General features: G+C 47.5%; 1 long non-coding RNA gene across 2 annotated transcripts in view; it reads right to left on the bottom strand.

Annotated features, from left to right (window-relative positions):
• The window catches only part of LOC143827435 (uncharacterized), a 99,703-nt gene extending 76,042 nt beyond the window's left edge, over nucleotides 1-23,661 (bottom strand). The window contains exons 1-2 of one of the 2 annotated variants that reach the window (XR_013227308.1): nucleotides 23,599-23,661; nucleotides 15,700-15,751 (exon numbers count right to left, since the gene is read on the bottom strand). This is a non-coding gene — a long non-coding RNA (uncharacterized LOC143827435). Of the gene's footprint in view, nucleotides 1-8,969; nucleotides 9,015-15,699; nucleotides 15,752-23,598 lie in introns of those variants that run through there. The other variant, XR_013227309.1, reaches the window with a different exon arrangement.
• Between the last annotated feature and the right edge of the window lie 2,408 nt (nucleotides 23,662-26,069).

The following is a 26,069-nucleotide window of genomic DNA, read 5'->3' as shown; positions in this document are numbered from 1 at the left end:
ACTTTCAATGTGCTTTGGCAGCTGGATTTTCCAGTGCAGAACAGGAAAATCTACTTCTAAAGTGCATTGAAAGTGCATTATCCTCTGTGTGCAGACTAGGCCAAGGTTTACGAGTGCTTCTGCAGTTCTTTGGGGGGAAGGCAGCAAATTATACGTGTTGACCAAGAGACATGTTTCTCTGTTCCCAAAATTCTCGGGCATCCAGGAAAGCTGGATACGGATACAGACCCGATTAGGAACCCCTGAGGTAGAAGGAAAATCAAAAGCCAGGCCTCTGCTGCCTCATCCTTTTACGCACACGGCCTACCTCTTTCTTCTTTTGTGGCAATTTCAGTTGCTAATGGGTCTCCACCTCCTCTGGCCGGCACTAGCAGCACCCAGCCCCATCTGAAGACGACAAAACCCACGTTGACAGTGTTTCGTTTTTCCGTTTCCAGGCCTGTCGGAGGCAGCCTCCGGACGTGTTTCTCTTAACAACAGGGTTCCGGGATGATCGCGCAAATAACGGTTAACAGCCGTGTCGTACGGCTTTCCGGGCTTTTAAAATCCACGCACGCCATCTGAATCCATAAGACTGCAGAAGCGCCTTGCCAAGTAAAATACGTTGGGATTCTCTGGGCTGGAAATTAAGTTCCTCTTAAAGAAAACGAGGGCTTTGGGATGAGGTGAAGGGAACACACCCTCTGGATACCAAGTCCTCTGATTTCCGCCCTCTTTGTTGTTGTCAACATTGAATCTGGGGCAGGGTTCATGATTTAAACCAGTATCCTTGTTGAATTTGAGAATAAATCCCTGCGACAGCCTTTAGGCTTCACAGAATCCCAGGCAAACTAAGCGGGGGAAGCTTTATCCGGAGACAAGGTTGCTGCATCGGTTAAGGTGCAAAACAATATTTTAAAAACCATTACAAATATTGCACAGCCATTACACCACCCAGAGATTCCCCTTCCAGCAGGGGTGTTTGCGGCCACTTGCCAGTAACGCACGCCAATCTATGCGCTATGCACTACCTACAACCCGCAACTAATTCTAGTGATTTGGGCCCTGAAACCGCTGCTTCAGCAGCCTTTGTTCTATACCCACTCGACATCTGCAGAAGCAATTCCCATCTCATTAAGGCCTCATTAGGAACACTACCCAAAAAGAGGGAGGGCACGGACCGGCCTAGCCCACCCTCTCCTTCGGAATGCCTATCGGTGGGGACCAGTCATCGGTTCGATCCCCGCTGGTGATTCTCGTGAGTCGATTCGCAGAGCCGCCAGCAAGATGGAACGCCTTGGGCGGCGACTTGATGCTCCAGAGATCCCGGCTGGGAAGGATGTGGAATGGTTCCAATTAAGAGCAAGCTACCTTGGCAAGGTTGCCTTGGTGGGAGGAAGGGGGGGTCCTTTTTCTAACAGCTGTCTATAAGAATCATTCTGGCTCTTGACGATGCTTTCCGTACCAGCCTTTACGTTCTCAGGGCAAAGGGGGGGGGGAAATCAAGCCAGGTGCACGCATTGAGCATATGCACAGCTTTCATGCTAAATAGTTTTTGCCCGCAGCATGAGGGCGATGCTGGATTGGGGCCATCAGCCCCTCTTCTTTGCCCCCTTCTTTTTTTCTTTTTAAATAAAGCTTTCTATTTCCACTGGCCGAAATGGGAACTGCGCTTGGCTCCTTGAAGATATTAAGCAATTGGGATGCTTAATGTTTTTTTTTTCCTCCTTTTCTTTTTTTGGCCACCATGTTTGCCATGAAACGTTGTCGGAGCAAGGTATGTTTTACCATTGCCTACCTCTGCACAGGGAGAAAATGGCGGAAATGAGGGGGAGGGGCTTGCATCATGATCATCATGCCGGGCAACTCCTTGCAAAAACTGAAATTGAAGTTCTGGGACAGTCTAGGCCAGTCTGTTTCAACTTCATTAGAGTTGAAAACCCCTTTTGAAACATTCTTCAGGCTTCAAGAAACCCCAGAAGTGGTGCAATCGTGCAGAATATGGTTGGGAAGGTGAGCTGTGGACACGCCCATTTGGTGCCCCTTCCCTTCCCACCTCCTCTGGCAGGTCAACATGACAATATATGGTCATATCAACCTGCTGAATGTTGAACAAATCTAAAAAAAAAATTAAAGATTAGTAGATTCCCACCCATTTGGGAAACCCTCCCAGGACCCCCAAGAAACCCCAGGGTTTCCTGAAACCCTGCTTGAGAAAGCTTGATTTACGCTTTGCAAAAAAACAAAAAAAACCCAACTCTCTACGGTTTTATTTACTTATTCGTTTGCATTGGTTTTCCGTCTTGTCTCCTGAGATGCAGGGCAGATGGCAACCAAACAGATTTGTTATCTGTTACATGCTATATATTACTTAGCTATGACTGTTCTATTTCTTTTAGTTTTTTTTTTCAAATGGTTGCAAGTGTAGAATGTATTTTCTTGTTTCTCTGTTCTGTGTACACCGCCCTGAGACATCACAGTGAGGGGCAGTATAGAAGCTGAATAAACAAACCAACAAAGCATTGAAACCAGCTAATGGATACTAAAATTGCCCAGGTCCCTCTCTCATATGGGAGAAGGCAGAGGGGAGGACGACATAATCACCAGGAAATTGTAACGCCGACGTCAAATACATTCCACTTATCAGGTCATTCTTTGTTATCTGTTATCTGTTAGTCTGAGGAAGAGTGCTTGCCCCCGAAAGCTCACAACTTGAATAAATCTTTGTTGGTCTTAAAGGGGCACACAGGACTCTGATTTTGTTTTGCTGTGCAACTTCAGACCAACGCTTGAATATATCTTATCTACGATTGTTATCTTTGTTTCACACGGTTACAAATGTTTAATGTATTTTCCTGTTTCTCTTTTCTATGTACACCCAGGTGACCAGGCGTTCCGAATCTTGCGGGACAATCATGCTTCTGGCCCAAATGTCCCGCATTCCACCGAGCTCTATGAATGTCCCGCAATGCAGGGCATCTCCGCTTGTTCGAAGGTCAGGAGGGAAGGGAGGAGATGTGTCCCTTCTTCACTGCCCCTGCCTTCACTCCTGGTCTTCCCACTTACACCCTCCCTTCTCCTGCTGCTCTCGCCTGCCCCTGAAAGCCATGAACTCTGGGCAGGGATGGCAGCGAGGGATTAAGGTCCTACAGGGCTCTTGATTTAACCCGTCCTCACTCCCAAAAATGTTCCCAGGGTCCCTGACTACAGCCTGGCAATGCTACCACCCCAACAAACCTGCTAGAGGGAAGGAGAACAGTGGCCGGTCTGCGTACAACTGGGGTGTCAATAAACATTATTGTAGAAATGCCTTGGCATTCTCTGTGTGGATTTCTCATTAAAATCCCAAATATCCCAATGAGTTTTAACATAAGCCCTTCTATTTGGCATGACAGAGGCACCACAATAGGCCTATTAGGTTATCACAACTGCTGGGTAATTTGTGAAATATGCATTTAAATAGCTAGCTAATACGTTTGCAGACAACTTTGCCCCCCCCAAAAAACAAACAAACAAGACGGATGATAAAGTTAGTGGCTGCATAATTAAATATAAACTTAACGCACCAAGAAACTGATGGGTTCGGATCAAGACAGGAGATGGACTAATGTGCAGGCGCATAAGAAGCATGCTAGATTTTCATGAAAAACCACATGAATGTTGCTTAGTGCTGCTATAGAGGGAGGGCCTGGGGCTCCAGAGATGATTCTCTGCTTTGCCTAGAGGTCCGTGGTAAAGCATCCGCTTGGCATGCAGAAGGTCCCATGTTCGATCCCCACCATCTCCTGGTAAAAGGACGAGGCGACAGGAGCTATGAAAGACCTTTTTGAAATTTGGAGGGGAGACAAAGAAGAGCCTCCCGGAGCTATCCTGAAAGTTTGGATGCTTGACTTAAACCCCCACCCTCCCAGGCCCCACAAAAGGCAGAAAATCCAAAATGCCTATTAAAGTCAATGGTCCCATTGACTTTAATGGGCGCCAAAGAGGTCCGAATTGCTTTAAAGTAGGCTGTCCTGGCTCCATTTTTATGACTAGTGGTGCAGTTTGGACTGCTTCAGAGAGATTCGAATCGGGGCCACTTCTGAGAGATTCGAACTGATTCAGACAACCCAAAATTCTGCAGTGTACATAATTGAGCAGAATGAATGACTGCAGAAAAACAGACAGTTCTTTAGGAGGCCCTCTCCTCCCTATACAAACCTGTTTCTCTTCTAAATAAAACTATTTTAAATAATTTCAGCAGCTTGGTCCTGGACTTCTTCTTGCACATTTAAGCTCTGCCAATGTTTAGTGGTGGTTCTCTAATAGGTGATGTGTCCTCCAGTGTGGGTCCCCTGATAAGTTAGGGTTCTGCTATTCTGGGTTCCCAGATACGTTATATGATGGGTCTCCCAGTGTGAGTTCCCTAATAGGTTATGTGATGGGTACACCAGTGTGGGGTTCCTAATAGGTTGTTTGAAGGGTCTGCCAGTGTGAGATCCCTAACTGATTATCTGATGGGTACACCAATCTGAGATCCCTAATTGGATATCTGATGGGTTATACCAGTGCAGGTTTCCTAATAGGTTATCTGAAGGGTACACCAGTGTGGGATCCCTAACTGGTTATCTGATGGGTACACCAATCTGAGATCCCTAACTGGTTATCTGATGGGTTATGCCAGTGCAGGTTTCCTAATAAGTTGTCTAATGGGCCTGCCATTGAGAGATCCCTAATAGGTTATCTGAAGGGTACACCAGTGTGGGATCCCTAACTGGTTATCTGATGGGTTATGCCAGTCCTAATAGGTTATCTGATGGGTCCTCCATTATGGTTCCCTCATAGTGATCTGATTGGTCAGCCAGTATGGATTTCATATCAGGTAATCTGATGGGTCCACCAGTTTGAGAACCCCCACCCACCCCAAGGCTGAAATCTCTGCTATGGCCCTGAACGAGGCCCAAAACGGTTTAAAACCGGCTGGGTTATGTGACTGCAAGTCACCACGCACACAGAGAGAGACACCTGTCTCCAGGAGCTGCCTAAATCAAAATATGTGCGAGGAAAGATACTGTTGGGTGATTTCATTTTCGTAGCCAAAGGACCCCCACCAGACGCCGTTTCGGAGAACAGTCCGGGTTTTCATTTGGAAAATGTAATTATTCAATTTTGGCTATGCCTCTGAAAGGGAAACGTGCAAGACTGCCTCTTATTTGCACAATTATTCTGATTCGCGGCTCATTCATCCCCCCCCCCATCTCCTTTTTTGTTTCCTCTCTCTCTCTTTTTTGCAAAGAACAGCTGCTGAGCAGAACAAGAGCCACTCCAAAAAGCCTCCCAGGAGAATTCGGTAACAAGTTGTATATTCGCCTGCCAGCGTTGTTTGTATTTCATTATCCGTCGCGGAAGACACAGGCCCCGCTACCCATAATCCCGCAAGCCAGCTGCGCATGGGCCTAGGCCGTATTGTCTGGTGGACTTCTTTCTCTTCTCCTCGGGCACATTTCGGCGCGAGAAAGTTGGCCGGCTGCCCTCCTTCGTCCCCAAACCGAACCTTGGGCCCAGAGGGGTTGGAGAAGTCAACCAGGCTGCTGGTTGCCACGGAGCTGAACAAGAGCCAGTTTGGTGTAGTGGTTAGGAGTGCGGACTTCTAATCTGGCATGCCGGGTTCGATTCTGCGCTCCCCCACATGCAACCAGCTGGGTGACCTTGGGCTAGTCACAGCACTGATAAAACTGTTCTGACCGGGCAGTGATATCAGGGCTCTCTCAGCCTCACCCACCCCACAGGGTGTCTGTTGTGGGGAGAGGAATGGGAAGGCGACTGTAAGCCGCTTTGAGCCTCCTTCGGGTAGGGAAAAGCGGCATATAAGAACCAGCTCTTCTTCTTCTTCTTCTTCTTCTTCTTCTTCTTCTTCTTCTTCTTCTTCTTCTTCTTCTTCTTCTTCTTCTTCTTCTTCTTCTTCTTCTTCTTCTTCTTCTTCTTCTTCTTCTTCTTCTTCTTCTTCTTCTTCTTCTTCTTCTTCTTCTTCTTCTTCTTCTTCTTCTTCTTCTTCTTCTTCTTCTTCTTCTTCTTCTTCAAAAAGGGCCAAAAGGAGGGGTGTAGGAGAAGACTTGGGGCTCAAACAGGCCCTGCCACCCACCACCAAGCCTGACGGCTGCATGGTGGAGAACTCTTGGGAGCCACAGCTACCTCCAAGCCTGCTTTTCGAGATTACACAATTTATCACTTTACAAAGTTTGTGCCCAGCGGCAGCCTTATGACCGATCAAGCGCCAATCGAGGCGTGAGCTTTCATGTGCGCGCAAACCCTGCTCCAGACAACGAAACCGGAACCCCCAGACGACGCATATAGGCAGGAAATTAGCAGGAAACGAGTCAACAGCACGGTGAAAATATCCAACATAGATGCAGTAGAATGAAGATGTTTCACCGATTGCTAGAATGACAAGCTGGGTTTGTTTATTTAAAAGTGGCTGAGACTTCCCATCACTCTCCCTGAGGTTCTGGACTCTCTATGAGGCGGCATGTACACAAGCACAGCTGACCTTGCTGTGTAGGCCAGGGGCTCATTTGCCAGGTGGACAGGGGATAGCCAAAGAGATGGGCATCTGCTGGCTCCCCCCCCCCATAAGTCGCTTCCAGTAGGGCAGGTTTTAGAAGGCAAGGGAATCTGCTATCCCGGCTAAGAATGGGGCAGGTCCCCAGGACGCCTCTGGACTCTGCGGTTTTGGTGCAGTCCACTGACTGCTAGGTTATGCTCCCTCTCCCGTGCTGTGCCAACCCTCCCGTGGGGAGGTAATAAACCTGTGGCCATGTTTATACCCAACATTGTTGTGTTGCCTCTTATTCCAGCCTAAATGCCCTCCTGCAAGTCAATGTAGGCATTTATATACCGCCCCTCTCAGAACACCGTTGATGAGGTTTTTCCGTGCTTTGGGTTCAACTCCAGTTTGAAAAACATAGTCGAGGGAACGAAACTGTCCAGACCGGTGATCGATAGCTGATACGTTCCTAGCTGTAGACCTGTGACTAGCTCCATCCATGTGCGCCCGAGCATGGAGGCATCCCCATGGTTGGGAGGCCATGCTGAGTGAGGTCTCCTGTGCTAAGACTAGCAAAATAGATCCTCATTAATCCATAGGAACTTGTCAAAACGGCTATATAGCTCACAGTAAACAGAGAATAAAACATTATTCCAGTTCTTTATACATTTACATTCAGATCTGCCCGTCCTGCTTCTCAATTTGTATCACATGTGCTGTGTATTGATATACTATTTAAATTGCTTATCATTCCGAATGCATCTCCTGCTTTCCTAAAACCATGCTGGTAGCTATTGACGGGCCTATTCTCCATGAGTCTCTTGAGCCCGCCTTAGAATCTGTGCCTACTCAGTGCCGTGGACAGCAAATCCCCCATTTTAATTATGGGTTGCATAAAGAATTCTTTCTGGTTGTCCTTCCCGAATCTATTACCCGTCAGTTAAATGGGACTTTAAGTTTGTGAACGGCTTCGGGTCCCCAGTGGGGGGAGAAGCGGGGAAACCAATTGCCTAAATAAATAAAAAGCCTCAATGAATGGAACGAAGCTAAGCTGCCTTAATTGCTCCAGGACGCACTTAACGCCATGGCCGCCACAGTGTCGGACAGCTGGGGATTTCGAAGCTGAGAGAGAGAGCGAGGATGGGAAAGAGAAAAAAAAGAGGGGGGAACAAAACAGGGTCTCAGTGTGCATGATTTAAAAGTATAAGAAGAATATCCTACAGGGGACATCGGATGGGATATGCAGTTAGCATATTTAGATCAGGAACTTCCTGGTGGTTCTCGAAGACTCTTTTCTTGGGTTCTGGCTTGCTCACATTGGACATGTCCTGCTTCTTTGAGTACACTCCTCGCCCGTTTTCCTCCAAAATATTAGTCAGTTGGACAGTTGGGACTCTCTCTCTCTCCTCTCTTAGTCACATCATTTTCTTCTTGTTCTTTTAAGTCATGGGTGCTCTGCTTTCTTGCATATTTAAACCCTGCCAATAAGAGGAAGTCAGAGGTGGGAATCTGCAAGGGGAGAGGAGCATGGTCAGCCGGCCTTCTCGTGCTTCGGTAGGGTGGAAGAATTGAACTACTGTCAGTAGGTACACCCATAATTTTTGTTCTTAAGCAAGATCTGGAGAAACTGCTTCATCCACGGGTGTTCAAGGAATAGAAAGCTTTTAAAACTATCAACTAGAAACCTTTAACCTGGCCCCGCAGGGTTCTTTCCCCTTCACTGGGGTCAGCTTATTCTGTAAACCAGCCGGGCGTATTTCAGCTACACCCGTAGGATCACCACCTGCCTCGCCTGTGAGAAGCAGCAGGGAAGCTCCAGTTGAGATCAGATATCCCCTCAGGGTCTTTGCCTCCCAAGGACTTCACTTGAAGAACAAAAGGACAGCAGATGAAGAAGAGTTCTGCCTGTTGGCTACGGGACCCTTCTTTGGTCTCCAGGTTACCGCTGTCTTTCTTTTTGGAACTTCTTGAAAGCTGCCAAGTTCCCCCCTCCCCTTCAGTTCCAGTCAAAACCATAACTTAGAATCATAGAATCCTAGAGTTGGAAGGGACCTCCTGGGTCATCTAGTCCAACCCCCTGCACTGTGCAGGACACTCACAACCCTCTCGCTCATCCACTGTCACCTGCCACCCCCTTGAGCCTTCGCAGGATCAGCCTCTCCGACAGAGATTCCTTCCAAATGTTCCTAATCTTGTGAGCAAATTTGACTACTGCAGAAGTTAACTCACTATTTTTATCAGCATTTTGTAAAGTGTACCAGAAATCTGCTGGATTGGTGGGAGATGCATGGTATATAGAAATAAGGAGCGGAGTTAGAGACAAAGAGGAATTCCAAAAAATTGGAATACAATAGTGGGAAATCAAGCGAGCCCCTAACAAACAACCACAGTGTCCATGCTTTCAAGCGAACCATTTCTTCCACGATAAATTCATGTGGAGAGAACGGAATAAAATGAATGTTCTCACCCATCACACCTCCTGCCTTTGAATTCTCCCCGGGTTGCATTACAGGCCTCACACAACTCTGCAGCGGCGTGCGACAGAAAGATTCCTCCTTTTTCATTTCATTGTGCCAGAAAGGACAGGGGAAATCTGTCAAGTTAAAATAATAAAACGGTTGATTTATGAATCGCTGAGCGGGAGCCGTGCCAGGCAGGCATCCAACAGGGGTTAGCTGGAATTCATACCCAGGTTCATCTTTCATCAGTATCTAATAAGCGAGGCACGAATTAACTGCGGAAACTTTTGAAGTGCTCGTGTGGAAAAATGTCCCAGACTTCATAATGCCTTCGGTAATTATTTTATTTTCCTTTTGATTTACAGGGCAAGCGTCGCTAATGTAATCTTGTAGGAGGCGGTGTCAATAAAGAGAGGCCGGCCGTCGGGAGCTGTCAGAGCTGTTGGCCGCCTTCCCTGCTAGAAGAGGACGGTTCCCATGCAGCGCTTCACAGAAAAACAAAATGGAGGGACGTTTGCTCGTAACAAACAGGAGTGTCGAGGATTTCTGCGGCTCTGCAGGGGAACCCCAAGGTTACTTATTTATGCTGATATTTGTATGCCACTGTTCCCAGCAAGCTGGCTCGCGGCAGTTCACTAGCCATGGTAGCTGAGGGGAATCTCCACATTTAAAGGCATTAGTCCTCTGAATCTCAGAGCCAAGAGGCAACATCAGGGGAAGACCTCAGCCTCTCTGCCCTGTTGTTGGCCCTCCAGAGGAACTGGTTGGCCACTGTGTGAGGCAGGATCCTGGACTTGATGGACGACTGGTCTGATTCAGCAGGGCTCTTCTGATGTTCTTCTCAGGGGAAGGTCTTGGACTCTCTGCCCTGTTATTAGACCATCCAGAGGAACTGGTTGGCCATTATGTGAGACAGAATGCTGGACTCAATGGACCGCGGGTCTGATCCAGCAGGTATCTTTAAGGTGCTTAGGGCTGATCCTGCGTTGAGCAGGGGGTTGGACTAGATGGCCTGTATGGCCCAACTCTATGATTCTATGATTCTATGATCTTCTCTTGTTCTTATTGGGGAAAGACCTCAGCCTCTATGTCTTATTGTTGCCCATTCAAAGGAACAAAGGTAGATCAGGGCCCTGCAGAACCTCAAGGCATTCTGTGGGGCCTAGAAGATCCTGGTATTCCACCAGGTTTATTATAGCTGGGGCCCAAAATAACAACCACCAATGAATGCCGGCCTTGCCATTGGGGAGAGACAAAGATTGACTCCTGATCCCAAAATCCCCTATCTTGGAAAATGGGCAGGCTAAAAATAAATTTGTATTAATATTAGCATATTTTAAAAATTAAATCCCTGCGAACTGGCGTTATGCCTCCAGGGCTCTGGCGTAATCCTGGAGTTAGATGAAACCCCACTTGGGAAAAGATACCCACTTGTTCCTCAGAATGCACAGGTACAAGATAGGCACATGAGAACCCCTGTGGAGTGCTAACAAAATATCAAATATATTTTAATTATACCTTCAAAGGTGTTAAAATGTCATTTAAAACCTGCATGGTCCCTTTTGGTCTATTCCATATTGGATGAGCAATCCATATATATTTATGTTTAATTTATGGAGCGCTCAGTCTGAATTTTACCACCGAGGAAAGCTTTTAGCCGAAACCTGTTCGGTTCTCGTACATGGAGATAATTTTCATGATCTGCATCTTTTAAACCTGTATTTATGCATCTGGAGATTTCTCTCTATATTAGGCATACAGCAGAATCTTTAGAATGTGTTTTTTAAATGATATAATTTTTTATATAGCTGCACTGCGTACTTGGCTATAATTTCATTCGTTGGTCTCAACATCGCTAAGGGGCGTGGACAATCTCAACCGTCCTAATGCCGCGAACCTTTAATCCAGTTCCTCATGTTGGGGTGACCCCCCAACCATAAAATTATGCAAGTGTTCTTTCACATAAATTAAAACAAAACCAACCAATGGCATGAAGATCCATGGTTCATGATTGTATATAAATTGGTTTTTATCCGGGGTTTCTCAGTTCAGTTCTGCCTTTTGTCCCACCATGCTGATCTCACTCTTTTCCGCTGCTCCAGACAGACGAACGCTCTATCTCGATCTACCCTGCAAGGCTGTTGTGGGGATGGCAAACTCCCCCCTGGCCAAGCTGCTTGCCCTGCCGCGACCCCTGTGAAAGGGTCGTTCGAGCTCCAAAGGGGTCCTGACCCCCAGGTTGAGAACCACTGGTCTAGCAGTCCTAAGACCACGAAAAAGATTAGCAGATGTCCACACCTTTCCCTGGACTTGGGTCCTAGCCCAAAGATCTGGGCTTCGTTTTCCTCTCTCCATCCACCAACATTTCCCTCTTCCAACATGGTGACAAACAACCTTCGGCGCTAAGATCCTCTGCTCTCAGTGTTTCGTTCCTCATTTCAACAGCCCGTCCCCCTGAATTCTGGAGACTGGAGGAGGTGAAGGAGACAAAGCGAGGACAACCAGATGTCCCGAAACATCTGCAAACACATCAGGGCAAGTGCCGGGTCATCCCGAGTTAATGCAGTCTCTTTTCGAGTGTGCGCTTCGTCGGACGCGATTGCTCGTCTCATCGCCCTTGCGCATCCATGTGTGAGAGGGGAACATGGAAATGCACTGCAGTGAAAGGATCTATATGGAGGTGCCTGCCCGTCCACGTTAGAATGACAGCCCGGGCATAAAAGCGCCAAGTGGAAAGGGCTTTGACATTGGGTGACATTCGAGAACAGTCAAAGGCATCTCGAGAAGTTTTTCAAGGGGACTTCTAAGTGGCAGATAAGATCTTTGTCAAAGCAGGGAAGTTTTGGGCTAGAAGCCATCTCAGGCTAGCGCCCACCATGATGAAGGCCACTCAGATTGGCACAAGAAAAGTTAGATATGGTACGGTGTCTCCTTGGGTAGCGGACAGTGGGTGTGAAATAGACCTTGGACGCCCATGAGGGGGGCCAGCTCGAGGAAGGGCATTTCTCAGCAGAGGCCCTGCCCTCGGCCCCCGCATCACCAAGCCCCGCCCCCTCCCTTGCCCCAGGCGTAAAATAGGACAGGGTGTAATTTAGTATTATGCATTACTAGGGACGTATTGCATAATTTCCCCTGTTATATGTCTAGTGCCAACCGCAATAAAATTTCTACTACTAATTTCTACTAAATAAGGCAGGGTAGCCACTGTGTGGAGGAGGAGGAGGAGGAGGAGGAGGAGGAGGAGGAGAAGAAGAAGAAGAAGAAGAAGAAGAGTTGGTTCTTATATGCGGCTTTTCTCTACCCGAAGGAGGCTCAAAGCGGCTTCCATTCACCTTCCCTTTCCTCTCCCCACAACAGACACCCTGTGAGGGAGGGGAGGCTGAGAGAGCCCAGAGATTACTGAAGAAGAAGAAGAAGAGTTGGTTCTTATATGCCGCTTTTCCCTACCCGAAGGAGGCTCAAAGCGGCTTACAGTCGCCTTCCCATTCCTCTCCCCACAACAGACACCCTGTGGGGTGGGTGAGGCTGAGAGAGCCCTGATATCACTGCCCGGTCAGAACAGTTTTATCAGTGCCGTGGGGAGCCCAAGGTCACCCAGCTGGCTGCATGTGGGGGAGTGCAGAATCGAACCCGGCATATCAGATTAGAAGTCCACGCTCCTAACCACTACACCAAACTGGCTCTCTGCTGGAAGGACATCTCGTTTTTTAAGAGTCCCTTAATGGCCACCCGAAGGAGCGTATTTTGCTAAAGCGGAGAGGTATGGATTAACTTTCACATAGAATTAATTTCAAACAGAGGAAGGGGTGCTTTGAGAACCAGGCCGCTGTGAAGGAGCACACCTCTTCTACTGGGGGCCTTGTGAAGGAGGCGGTGATCCTGTTTTCCATAGCAGAACATTAACGCGCCAGTCAAATTGTCTTATTGTTTTCATTTCCTTCCTGTTTTGAAAGGGCAGACGGAGAAGTTCTAATTAAAAGTCTTCCCTGACAACTTACTTCGTGGGCATAATGTATTCTCTGCACAGCCACAGATCTTGTGGAGCAATAGTGAGCGGCCATGGGAGGCAAGACACGTGAGAACACCAGAAGAGCCTTCTGGGATGAGACCAGTGGTCCATCTTGTCCCAGATCCTCTCTTACATAGCAACCATTTTTAAATAGGGAGCATGGTGTAGTGGTTAAAAGAAGCGGCCTATAAACTGGAGAACTCCTCCTCTGTATCCAGCCAGCTGGGTGTCCTTGAGCTATCCACAATTCTCTCAGAGCTCTTTCAGCCTCACCTACCTCACAGGGTGCCTGTTGTGGGGAGAGGAAGGGGAAAGGGTTTGTGGGGCAATTCGGGTAATTAAGAGCGGGGTATTAAAAAAAACAGCTCTTCTCTCCTCTTCTTTTCAGCATAGACATTGGTGTTTGAGGACAACAATCAGGGGGCAGGGGGAGTTTTCTATGTCAAAATAGAGATTTTTGAATCCAAGATTGAATGTCAGGAAAAAACTGTTAAAAGAACTAGATTTTTGCATTCTTCTTTCCTCCCTCGAAATATCATCTCCCTGAAATAGGCAGGCAGACCTCACTTTTCGTCCCAATGGGGGCTCAAACTGGCTTACAAAATTGCTCCCCCCCCCCTCCATTGACCATCACAACAACCCGGTGAGGTAGGTAAGGCTGAGAGAGAGCCACTGGGCCGAGGTCAACTGATACCTTTCCATTACACAGCCAGAATTTGAACCTGGGTTTCTCAGATCCTGGTTGATACTCTAACCCAACCTTCTTCTCTGCTTCTTAATCATTAAGAAACCACTGGAATATTTTTCAACCTTTGAGATATCCTAGAAGTGGCTCAGTCGTTCATAATATGGCTGTAGACACACCCACCCAGAGCCCCTCCCCCTTCTCAGGCCCATCATTGGCCATTTTGGGAGGGGGTGGGTGGGTGAACATAACCATATAACCCAATAAATGTTTAATTTTAAAAAGCATATACAAAATTAAATTCCCACCCATTCAGGAAACCCTTCCAGGGCTGCCAAGAAAACCTGGGGTTTCACAAACCCTGGTTGACACACTGGTTCTTTGGTAGAAATAAAATTCTAATGGATAGGAATGAGGTTAGATAGATTCCGCTTCACAAAACCGAGGTTGACACACTGGTTCCTTAAATAAAATTCTAATGGATAGGAATGAGGCTAGATGGATTCCGCTCCATGTTTGCTGCGTACTTCCGCTGCATCCAGTTTCCCATCCCCTGCCATGTTTTCCCGTGTTGGGGGAAGCCGTCCGTTCAGAATATAAATCGTCAGATGTTTTGGAAGACAAATGCCAGCCGACAACTGAGGGGCACGACACCGATGTTAATGCAGTCACTAAAACAGTTAATTATTCCCACGGTTCCGTGGTTTGAAAAGGCATCTTCTTTTCAAATGTATTATTGCTGCCGCTGGTCCTAAGATTTATGTCCCATTAGAGGATCCAATGTAATTCCGAACTCAATTCTTTTATGAGCTCCAGAGGGGGCTGCATTATGACAGACAAATGGTCTTCAGTTCAGACGGCAAGTTGCTTACTCTGGAGCAGGGGTAGTCAAACTGCGGCCCTCCAGATGTCTATGGACTACAATTCCCAGGAGCCCCCTGCCAGCGAACGCTGGCAGGGGGCTCCTGGGAATTGTAGTCCATGGACATCTGGAGGGCCGCAGTTTGACTACCCCTGCTCTGGAGTAAGCCTGCCAGTTTAAATGCCCGGCAGGCTGCAAGGGCGATCCAAATAGACTTTCTTAGATGTCTCCTTCTCGGGCACTCAAGCATCGCCGGTGAAATCCACGGACGGGTCCTCGTTTGATCCGTGGATTGAAATAAATGGCAGGTACGGACACAGCAGAGTGAATATCTCTCTTTCGTGTCCTTACAAATCACTGATCCTTTCGAGTGTTGGAATATTTGGTCCTGGGGGGAATTCAGTACACAGACAAGGAGGTGCAGACCCTGCCTTTCACACTTGGATCATGGAAAGTCCAATTAAGTTGGGTGGCTTTGGGCTAGTCGCAGTCCACGCAGAGCCATTATCCCAGGTCAGTTCTCTTAGAGTTCTCTCAGTTACACCTCCCTCACAGGGTGTCTGTTGTGGGGAGAGGAAGGGAAGGTGAATGGAAGCCGCTTTGAGACTCCTTCGGGTAGAGAAAAGCGGCATCTAAGAACCAACTCTTCTTCTTCTTCAGTAATCTCAGGGCTCTCTCAGCCTCCCCTCCCTCACAGGGTGTCTGTTGTGGGGAGAGGAAAGGGAAGGCGACTGGAAGCCGCTTGGAGACTCCTTGGAGTAGTAAAAAAGCAGAGTACAACAGAAAAAGCCCGAGGACTTCAAAAGAATACTGATTCTAACCATGTTCATAGATGTTTTTTTGCTGTTTACAATCCAACTTTCTGAATCAGCCTCAAGGCGGATTCCAGAGTGAGTCAATATGATTGATGGGACAGGACGTTTGATGAACAACAAAACAGGATTAGGGTTGTAGCACCAAAGACAAGCCCCAAACAGAACCAGAAGCAAAATTCAAGAACTAACCGACCATTAAGCGGTGCCAAACCCCATCGAGAAACCAACTTACTCATTTCAAATTTAATTTTAAGATTTTAAAAGCCAATATTTAATGTCTCGTTTACGTCTTTGAACCCTTGGGAAGCCCACTCTGAGCCTCCAGGTAAAAGTGGGGTATAAATGTAATAAATAAATAAGTAAATACCATGATAGTTTACACCAGGGGGACCAAAATCTCCAGAGATTCCCACGAGCCCCTACCAGAAAAAAATGGCACAATAACAACTGTAACTGAAGAAGTTAACAATGACTCACAAAACCTCGCCCCCTGCCACAAATTTGTTATTCTTTAGGGTGCCGCTGGACTCTGACTTTTTTCTATCCCTACAGCCACCCATCTTAATCTTTCATTTTATGGTTTATTTTAATGCTAAACTGTGTTCAACCGTTATATTTTTAACTCCGTAACTTAAACCTTTGATTGATGGACTCTTCTGGTTTCCCGGTCTCTGACCATATCATAAATTTCCGTTCTATCGATCTGCTTTCCTTGCACACTGTTGATTTCACACAGATCTTCTGCCGCGCGTATGTTTTGAGAAATAGAGTCCGTTTTATTTACCCCGTAAACCACCTCGAGACCCTCAAGGAGGAAGAAAAGCGTCTAGAAGAAGAAGAAGAGTTGGTTCTTATATGCCGCTTTTCCCTACCCAAAGGAGGCTCAAAGCGGCTTCCATTCGCCTTCCCTTTCCTCTCCCCACAACAGATGCCCTGTGGGGTGGGTGAGGCAGAGAGAGCCCTGATATCACTGCCCGGTCAGAACAGTTTTATCAGTACCGTGACGAGCCCAAGGTCACCCAGCTAGCTGCATGTGGGGGAGTGCAGAATCGAACCCGGCCTGCCAGATTAGAAGTCCGCACTCCTAACCACTACACCAGACTGGCTCTCAGTGTAATCAGTGGTTTGGAATTAAATTTAATGGCATTAAACTGACAAGTTATGAAATAAAGGAAGGACTTTTATTGGACAAGGCCAGGCTGTCCTGGGGTTTTCTTGACAGTTCTGGAAGGGTTTCCGAAACAGGTAGGCTGATTCTGTGAAGGCTCAAGGGGGTGGTAGGTGACAGTGGATGAGCAAGAGGGTTGTGAGTGTCCTGCATAGTGCAGGGGGTTGGACTAGATGACCCAGGAGGTCCCTTCCAACTCCATTATTCTATGATTCTATGATTTTAATGTATTTTTAAAATTTGCTAAACATTTATCCGGGGATACAACCATACATGGCCGTTGACTTGTCCCGCCCCCCTCTCCAAGCAGCCAATGATGGGCCTGGAGGGGGTGGGAAGGGGAGGGGCCCCAGATGGGCGTGTCCACAGCTCAGCTTATTCCGCACCATTGCGCCACTTCTGGGGTTTCTCTTAGCCTGAAGATAATTTCAGGGGTTTCTAAAAAGGGGGGGGAAGTTGAGAAAGGCTGGACAAGGCTATCAGTGCACACCAACCTTCTTCCCTGCCAAAAAAAGGACAGGGAAAACCTGTGCAGGCATATGGGAGGGAGGGGATGTTTGAGTTGTGCTTTCTCTTTCTCCCTTTCTCCCTCTCCTTCTTTGGCTGGCACATGATTCCGCAGCCAATACATCTGCTGTACAGATTCGGAAGATGAAAGGAGCTCTTGATAAAAAGGGCACACTGACAAAATCAGTAGCGGCATCTTTTATTAATGAGCCAAAAAATATATAAACTAAAATAAAGCGGTACTTTGGAGCAGGGCGGGGAGGAGGGGGGTTGAGAATGTACTTGGCTCCCTTTTCTCCCGTAACACTTCAAGATAAACAATGCCTGCCTGGCAGTAAATTTTGCCTTTTATTCAAAGGATAGCATTAAAACCAGAGAAGCCCTTTGTGCTATGATGGTGACCGTGCCCTGGGGGTGGGGCAGGGGGAGCGTCTAATGTTTTGGCTGGTGGAGAAGAAGGAAGTTTGGGGACACTTTGTCCATTTGTATGGAGAACGTTCATGCAAAGGCTAATCTTTTTGGGGTGGAGCTTTGGCTCATGGTCAAGTCTCTGCTTGGCATGTAGAAGGTCCCAGGTTCAATTCCCGGCGCCTCCAGATAAAAGTAGTGTGTCAAAAGAGAAGGAGATAAAAATGCAGTGGACAAAATATTCCCTGACGGTAGAAAGTTATCTAAACAGGGGTGAAGATCCTATTTCAGCCTTCGGTGCTAGCTTTCTACTTGCTGGGAAGTTTTCTTTTTTTCAATACAGTGAGCATAGACAGACTAAAATGAAACAATCCATTATCATATCTCAGGAATCGGCTTACAGCAAACTATGTCAAGGGTTGATACAGTTTTTCTCATTCGCCATAACATCTTTGGGGGCTTGGTATACTCCTGTGGGCAAGAGAAGCCTGGGGTGTCCTACCTTAGACTTCAAGATAGTTAAATCCAAACAATAAAAAGGAGACCTCCCTGCATGTAGAAAATTAGCATGCCAGGTTAAAGGCTGGGCTAACAGATCAGGTTTCTCCGTAGGAAAGCAGTTATTAGATGGGGGGACCGTGCAACATAGCCCATCGATTCTGATCCTTAAAAGAAGGCGGCTCCATTTGATTGGTGCTGTTGAACCACCAGCGGTCACAATTCGAACTCGCAACGCGAAACGGCCTCCTCTGCCTCCGATATCAAAATAAATTTTCAATTGTACATCCAACAGAGGGGCGGGGCTGTTGTTTTCACAGGTGCTTTTCCTCCTCCTGACAAAGCACCCGGCGAAGATCTCCAGGATCACAAGAACATCTCCCCGCTAATGCATCTCATCATTACGGTGCGCGCACAAAGCTAATGCGGTCATGCTAATGAGACCCTCGAGTGGTTTTCTTTATTAGGCACTCCTGCGCACGACGCGCACAAGGCAAAGGCTGGATTCATTATTTTCCAAGACCACAGCTGTCTTCCAGGCCTGATGAGTTCAAAACCGTGGAATAAAATTAGGATGAAGGAAGGAAACGGGTCCCCTTCGGAGCAGCCTCCTGGCCTGAAACCAGTGATGCTGGAAGGGAATCTTCTCCGTAGCTCTCTGTAGATGTTCCATTCCAGACTCACGAAGCAGGAATCCACCAGCCACGCATACTGGAAGGTCGTGGGTCCCCACAACACTCCGAATGTTCACGTTTCCCGTCTTTGCTGGGTTGGGTAACTGTGCGCAAAATCCATGCTTTGCCCCAGTCACATGAGCCAAGGGACGGAGTGTTTTGCACTCAAACTTGGAAAATACCAGGCAGCTCCTGGAAGACGGAAACCCACCATCTACAGCGCCAGTAGCAAATTGTTCTCCTAAACTCAGCCTTTCTTGACTTTGTTGCCATTGAGAAACCCCTGAAATTCGTCAGGCTTCAAGGAACCCCAGAAGTGGTGCAATCGTGCAGAATGTGGTTGGGAAGCATACCTGTGGACACGCCTACCCGGGGCTCCTCCCCTTCCCACCCCCTCAAGGCCTCCCATTGGCCATTTTGGGAAGGGTGGGTGGGTCGGCAGGACCATATATGGTCATATCACCTGATAACCTAAATCTAAATACATAAATAAAATACTTAACAGATTTTAAAAATGTTTTCAATATTTAACTAACACCCAACCATTCAGGGCCGTCAAGAAACCCTAGGGTTTCACAAAACCCTGGTGGACAAAGTCGCCTATAGCTTGTAAAACCCGCTAACTAGGGGAAAAAATTATATGGTTTTAAACTTGCCTGGTGATTTTAGCGTTTTTTATGCTAAACAGATTTCCGTTTTATTTCTCTAAAACACTGTAATTTAAATTGTTGCTTGTCGGATCTTATGATCGGCTGGTCTTTGACCGTATAATAAATATCTGTCTCTGTTAACATCCGCCCAGCTGACAGGCTTCTAGCTCATATTAGCAGGCCATAATTTCGACATAGGATAATCCTCCCTCTGCAATCGGAAGGGAACGGCGGTGCGTCTGGAGCGAAGGGTGTAGATATCAAACGCACAGGAAGGATCCAAGGGACAGCAACCAAATCGTATTCTTAATCCATTCATTTTTATCTCATCTTGGACAGCCTGCAGGGATTCTCTCCTCTGCTGTGTTATGTGAAGGGTTGCCTGGCAACTAGCAGGAGGGATGTAGAGGGAGAACAGCATGGGGAGGGGGGGGGGACTCGAAAGAAAAATAAGGCCTTGTCTACTTGTAGGAAGTTCTTACCCCCTGTGTTTCTGGCGATTTCCCAGAGCTACCTGGAAGTGACAAAGAGTCGCTCTAGGAATCCCTCGAAAATCTATGGTAAAACTGGAAGTTGCCACGGTTCTGGCAATTCCCAGAGCTACCCTTTGTCACTTTAGGATAGCTCTAGGAATTTTCAGATACTCTATGGTAAGAACTTCCTGGAAGTGGTTGAGGCCTTGTTTTTCCTTTTAATTTTGCTCCTGCCACAGCTTCTAATTGAAGTGGGGAACAGGAACCTGGGGGTAAGACCCCACCGGGGGCTTGGCAGCACTGCAAGGTGGGTTAAGCTGAATGAGTGTGACTGGCCCAAAGTTTCCCAGCAAGATTCCAAATTACAGTGGAAGTCCTGCTGGATTCAGACCAAGGGTCCATCCAGTCCAGCATCCTATCTGACACAGTAGGTTGCTTTGAGAGTCCTTCAGGTTGTGAAAACTGGAGTACAGTAATGAACTCTTCTTCTAGGCTAGCCTTTCTCAACATTGGGCTAGTCACAGTCCTGTTAGAGCTGTTCTTACAGAGCAGCGCTCTCAGGCCTGTCTCAGCCTGTCAGTCGTGGGGAAAGAAAAGGGGCTCGTAAGCTCAGGGATCTGTCCTGGGCCCTGGGTTATTCAACATATTCATAAATGATTTGGATGAAGGAATAGAGGGGGTGCTTATTAAATTTGCACATGATACTGAACTGGAAGAGTCAGCAAACACAGCAGAAGATAGAACCAGGATACAGGACGATCTGGACAGGCTGGAAAACGGGACTAAAATGAATTTTAATAGTGAAAAAAATGTAAAGGTCTGCATTTAGGTAGGAAAAATCAAATGCATCACTCTAGGATGGGTGAGACTTGTCTTGGCAGTAGCATGTGCAAAAAGGATCAGGGGGTCTTAGTAGACCACACACTGAACATGAGTCAACAGTGTGACTCAGTAGCCAAAAAGGCTAATGGGATTTTGCACTGTATCGAAAAAAGTATAGTGTCCAGATCGCATGAGGTGGTTACCATTTTACTCCACTGTGGCTAGACATCACTTGGAGTACTGTGTTCAGTTTTAGGCAGCACAACTGAAGAAATATGTAAAGAAACTAGAGCTTGTCCAGAGGAGGGCAACAAAGATGGTGAGGGGTTTGGAGACCAAGCCGTATGAAGAAAGGTTGGGGGAGCTTGGTCTGTTTAGCCTGGAGAGAAGGCAACTAAGAGGTGATACGATCACCGTCTTCAAATGCTTGAGGGGCTGTCCTAGAGAAGATGGAGCAGAGTTCTTTTCTGTTGCCCCAGAGGGTTGGAGCAGAACCAATGGGTTGAAATTAATTCAAAAGAATTTTCAGCTAAACATCCGGAAGAAGTTCCCGACAGTCAGAGCAGTTCCTCAGTTGAACAGGATTCCTCAAGAGGTGGTGGGTTCTCCTTCTTTGGAAGTTTTTAAGCAGAGGCTAGAAAGCCACCTCACAGAAATGCTGTGAATTTAGGCAGATTGTGAGAGGGTGGGAAGGAAGGGATGTGCCAGTGTTTGTCTCTTGTGATCCTTCCTTGCATACCCAAGGAATTGCTGATCACCACTGTGGGATGGTAGGTGAATTTCCTCCAAGCCAGGCTGGATTTGGGAGATTTTTGGTGGGCGGGATCACTTGGGCATGAAATTGGGGTCACTGCGGGTGGGCAGGTAGTCGTGAATTCCTGCACTGTTAGACTAGATGACCCTGGAGGTCCCTTCCAACTCTATGATTCTACGATTCTAAACTGCTTTGATATTCCTTCGGGTAGTGAAAAACGGGGTGAAATAACCTACACTTCTTCTTCTTTGGCTTATACAAAACACAAAATCAAAACCAAAAGAAGTCAACAGATAAACCCAACTCGCTTTCCCTCCGATGAATGGCCCTGCCAACTCAGGAATTCAAAATTCCGGGAGAAATTCGGATAGGAAACGGGAAACGAGCTGCCATTTCTGAAAGAGAACCTTGACACATTTCATGCTCTTTCTCAGGCCTTGCTGATTCCATTGCAAATGCAAACCTAGGTGCATGTGCGCGTGGTGGGAGCAAACGCATAGCCAAACACAGAGCTCAAAATATATTCTAGGCCTGAAGCTGTGTGTGTGTGTGTGAGTGAACTAGATGGAGAGACATTGATACAGTCGCATTTCTCCTGAATATCAAGTGGTCCCCTTGGGGAGCTCGCAGCTTCACGTCCTTAAAAAAAGCGTGGAGAGGTTTCCCCACCCTTTCTTATGCCGATTGTCTGCTTAATCTGCTCCACGTGGGTCTGCTCCCCAAATTCGGCTCTAAAACAGCCTGGCTGTTCATGGGAGGGAAGGCTTGAGCGTAAAGGAATTACGCGCCCACTTAGCACCAAAATCAGAGCTCGGGACGAAAATCAGATTAATCTCTTCCTTTTAAAACGAAAAAAACCTCACCATAATGGGGGTTGTCTCCCTGCTTCCCTCCCCTCTCCTGCCATAAACCGGATGGCTTCTCCCCTGCCCTGTAAATAAGACGGACATTCTTTGATTCTGCTTCTATTTGCTCCCGATCAAAATATGATTATGTCTAATGATACCCTGTCTGGCAGGCCGGGGTTGTACAAGATAACAGCGCTGATTGGGCAGATTCAATTAGGCCGTGCCAGAGCTTAGTCTGGCGGGCAGGGAGGGCGTTCCTATTGGCTCTTTCGATGGGCTGCAGTTCTGGCAAACAGTCGTAACTCGCCCCCATTACTCGCCTGATGGGCGGAAAACGGAAAATCTCTCACGGGGCTGATGTCATTATCAAGCCATCTCCCTCCTGCAAAATAGGCTTTTTTTTTTTTAAATAAGATTAGGAAGCAAAGGGAAAGCGCCTAATGCAGGACAGGTTTCTGGTGATAAGAAGAAAAAGAAGAGCTGTTTTTATTATGTACCCTGCTTTTTACTTCCAGAAGGAGCCTCAAAGCATCTTACAATCACCTAGAAGAAGAGTTGAGGTTTATACCCCACTTTTCACTACCCAACGGAGTCTCAAAGTGGCTTATAATCGCCTTCCCTTCCTGCCCCTACAACAGGCACCCTGGGAGGTAGGTGGGGCTGAGAGAGCTCTGAGGGAACTGCTCTGTGCGAATGGCCCAAGGTCCCCCAGCTTGGCTGCATGTGGAAGAGTGGGAAATCGAACCCGGCTCTCCTGATTTGAGGCCACCATCTTAACCACTACACCAAGCTGGCCCTTTCTCCAACTCCTCTTCCCCCTACACCAGTCACCTTGTGAGGTTCATGAGGTTGAGAGAGCTCTGAGAGAGCTGTGACTGGCCCAAGGCCAGCCAGTGGCCTGCATGTGGAGGAGGGGTGGGTAGTCAAACCCGGTTCTCCACAATAGAGGTTGTTGCTTTTCACCCCTGTACCAAGCTGGCTCTCCCTTGGGGAGGGTCATTTTTCTTAAGAACCAAGATATCCAACCAGTTGGGGATTTCACCCAAATAAACCCCTTTTCAGCCGAGGACAGCCTTTGAAGACCAACAGATTAAAGGGATTCCTTTCCTCAGTGCCCGGTGTTTCTAGCACACCAAGAAAGTTCTGCCAAACACTTTAGACCTTAAAGCAGCCATGATGGGACATTCCTCCAGGCTGTACCTGGAGGCTGACACCCCCATTGGGCATTATTATGACCTTGCCATGAGTCATCCCTTGTCCCACTTTTGGAGGGACATCTGGGGGGGGCACCTGGCAAATTGTACTTACGTTGAAAATAAACAAATATATTACAATACTATTTTTGCATTCTATGCATTCTTTGAAAACTGTGTTGCTCCATATAGACCAAAGTTTTAATCAAGAACCCACCCACCCTCATCAATGACATCCCACTTTACCAATGTTAAAATCTGGTCACCTTACCCTGGAAGACGAAGAGGCCACGTGGACACCCTTGCCAAGTTTAGATCCAAATGTAACCAGCTAGCAGCCTGAAGCACAGTCTCTGGGGAGAAGGTTCATCATCTCCTGGCAACTAACTTCCCACACCTGAGTCATCAGTGCTAGCCAAAGAATTAGCAATCAGCTCACCTGAAGCACTCATGTCATTAGCAATGGAGACAAGAGTTAAAGGAGAAGAGAGGTACTGCTCATCTAAAGGGCTGCTGTTGCAGGGAGCTGGAAGGAGATCTTCGCAGGATGAGGACCGAATGCAAGGACCTGGCCAATGGAAGTGAAGCCAGAATCAAGACTTGGGGAGGGTCATGCCCTATATAAGCAGCTCACAACAGCAGGGCAATGAGTGCTGTTTTGAAAGGGCCGAAGGAGAAATTGGAATGAAAGCTCTTCCCTGAGAACTTACCATAGGGGCATACTGTATTCTCTGCAAAGCCAAATCTTTTCTTGTTAACGGGCACAGCGAGACAGATTTGCAGGAACATCTGGAGTGGACCAGACCTGTGGTCAATCTAGCCTAACATCTCATCTCACAGAGTGGCCAACCAGTTCCTCTGGAGATGTAACAACAGGGCAGAGAAGGTGAGGTCTTCATAAGAACATCAGGGGATCAGACCAGGGCTCCATCCAGTCCTGCATCCTGTCTCATACAGTGGCCAACAAGTTCCTCTGGAGGTCCACCAACAGGGCAGAGAGGCCAAGGCCTTCCCCTGATGCTGTCTCCTGGCTTGGAGATATTGAGTACTTCTCAATGTGGAGGTTTTCTTCCCTTGCCATGGCTTGTAGCCATTGACGGACTTCTCCTCCATGAATCTATCTAATCCCCTTCTCAACTTGTTTATTCCTGCGGTCCTGGTGGCCATTGCTACACCTTCTGCAGAGTTCCATGCCCTCTCCAGCCTGTTTAGTGACAGGAGATCTGGGCTCGTTTGGCAAACGTCAGCAGCCTACAGAGAACAATTAGATCATAGAGGGGCTCTCTTTCTTCGTCACAGCAAATCGCGTGCAATATTTGGTGACATTTAACACGCAGCGCTCAGCTCCCAGGAGGCAAAATCGCAGAGAAGCAACTGGTGGGCTTTCTTTTTCCTTCTCTCAGCTGAAATGGAAATCTTTTACGGGCAATTGAGCATCTTGGCTTAGACAACCATGGTGGGGTGCCTTGATCAGCGAAAAGAAGGCTGAGTGACTCTTTCTGTTCTGACATTTTGCTGTTAATTATGTTTAAAGAGGGAAGGGCTAGTGGAACCTATTTCACTCTGATCCATTGGGACCCCAAGAGCCCGCATGGTGTAATGGTTCAAGGGTCTCTCACTAGGATCTGTGTAGACCCAGATTTGAATCCTGGAAGCTGTCGGGGTGACCGTGGGTGGGGGGGGGGGCAGGAGGAGACAAGAACATTGGTCAGGTCTGAAATGCCATTATTTATTTATGTATTTATTTATATATTTCTCTACCACCCTTCCATAAGGCTCAGGTGGTTTACACAAAACAGGGATGTCCATTGCAACCATAGTAATGACAACGATAACAAGGGGAACCGAAATTGAGTAACGATATTGTAACAGTTAACGCTACAATAATAACTTCCTAAATATTGGAGATAGCAACTCTTTTGAGTTTTCGATTTAGGCTACCACGAATTCCCTCCCATGGGGGGGGGGGGAGATTCAGTTTTAACAGCATTCCCAAACCACGCAGCAAACAGGAAACCCATCCGGCACTGGACCTGAATCATAGAATCATTGAATCCTAGAGTGGGAAGGGGCAATACAGGCCATCTAGTCCAACCCCCCGCTCAATGCAGGATCAGCCCTAAGCATCCTAAAGCAAGAGATTTTGTGTGGAATGCTGATAATTCTGCTGAGTATTAAGACGGACGTTGCGCCATTTTTTCCTGTGTGCGGAAAGGGTCCCGGCGAATTCACCAACAGCTCCCACTTAATGACACTCCAGGATTTTCTTCTTATTCCTATGGTAAGAAATCAGTGGAGAGGAGGGGATGCACCCAACAGCAGGGCTCTGGAACCATTTTTGAGCCTGTGAGCACCTTCTGACACAAAATGGCCACCCCAAGGGGTGGAGCTAGCCCTAAAAAATGGCTGCTGCAACTTACCTCGCTCCACACAGTGAAGATCCTTGTGCTGTGAGGACAGGTGCTATCATACCCGTAAAAAAAACCATCTTGCACAGCCAATCCAGTCCCCAGTGGCCGATGAGGAACCCTGCTGTGCAAAGGCCCCATCTCAGCCTGCCTATTTTCTACAAACACTTGGTGGGTTCCAGGGGAGTTGTTGGCAGGCACCCCATTAAGGCCTACGTCATCCCCAGAAGTGACCTCACATCCTTCCCGAATTCCACCCTTCTGGGCACCGCCCCCAAAACCATCCGGTGCTGTGCAGCGGTAAAAAAGGAAAATGCCATTTTGGGCTGTATCA

Source organism: Paroedura picta, chromosome 17, assembly GCF_049243985.1.
Source record: "Paroedura picta isolate Pp20150507F chromosome 17, Ppicta_v3.0, whole genome shotgun sequence".
NCBI classification, from domain to species: Eukaryota; Metazoa; Chordata; class Lepidosauria; order Squamata; family Gekkonidae; genus Paroedura; species Paroedura picta.
The sequence above is the reverse complement of the archived record's forward strand: the minus strand, read 5'-3'. Positions and strand labels throughout refer to the sequence as shown.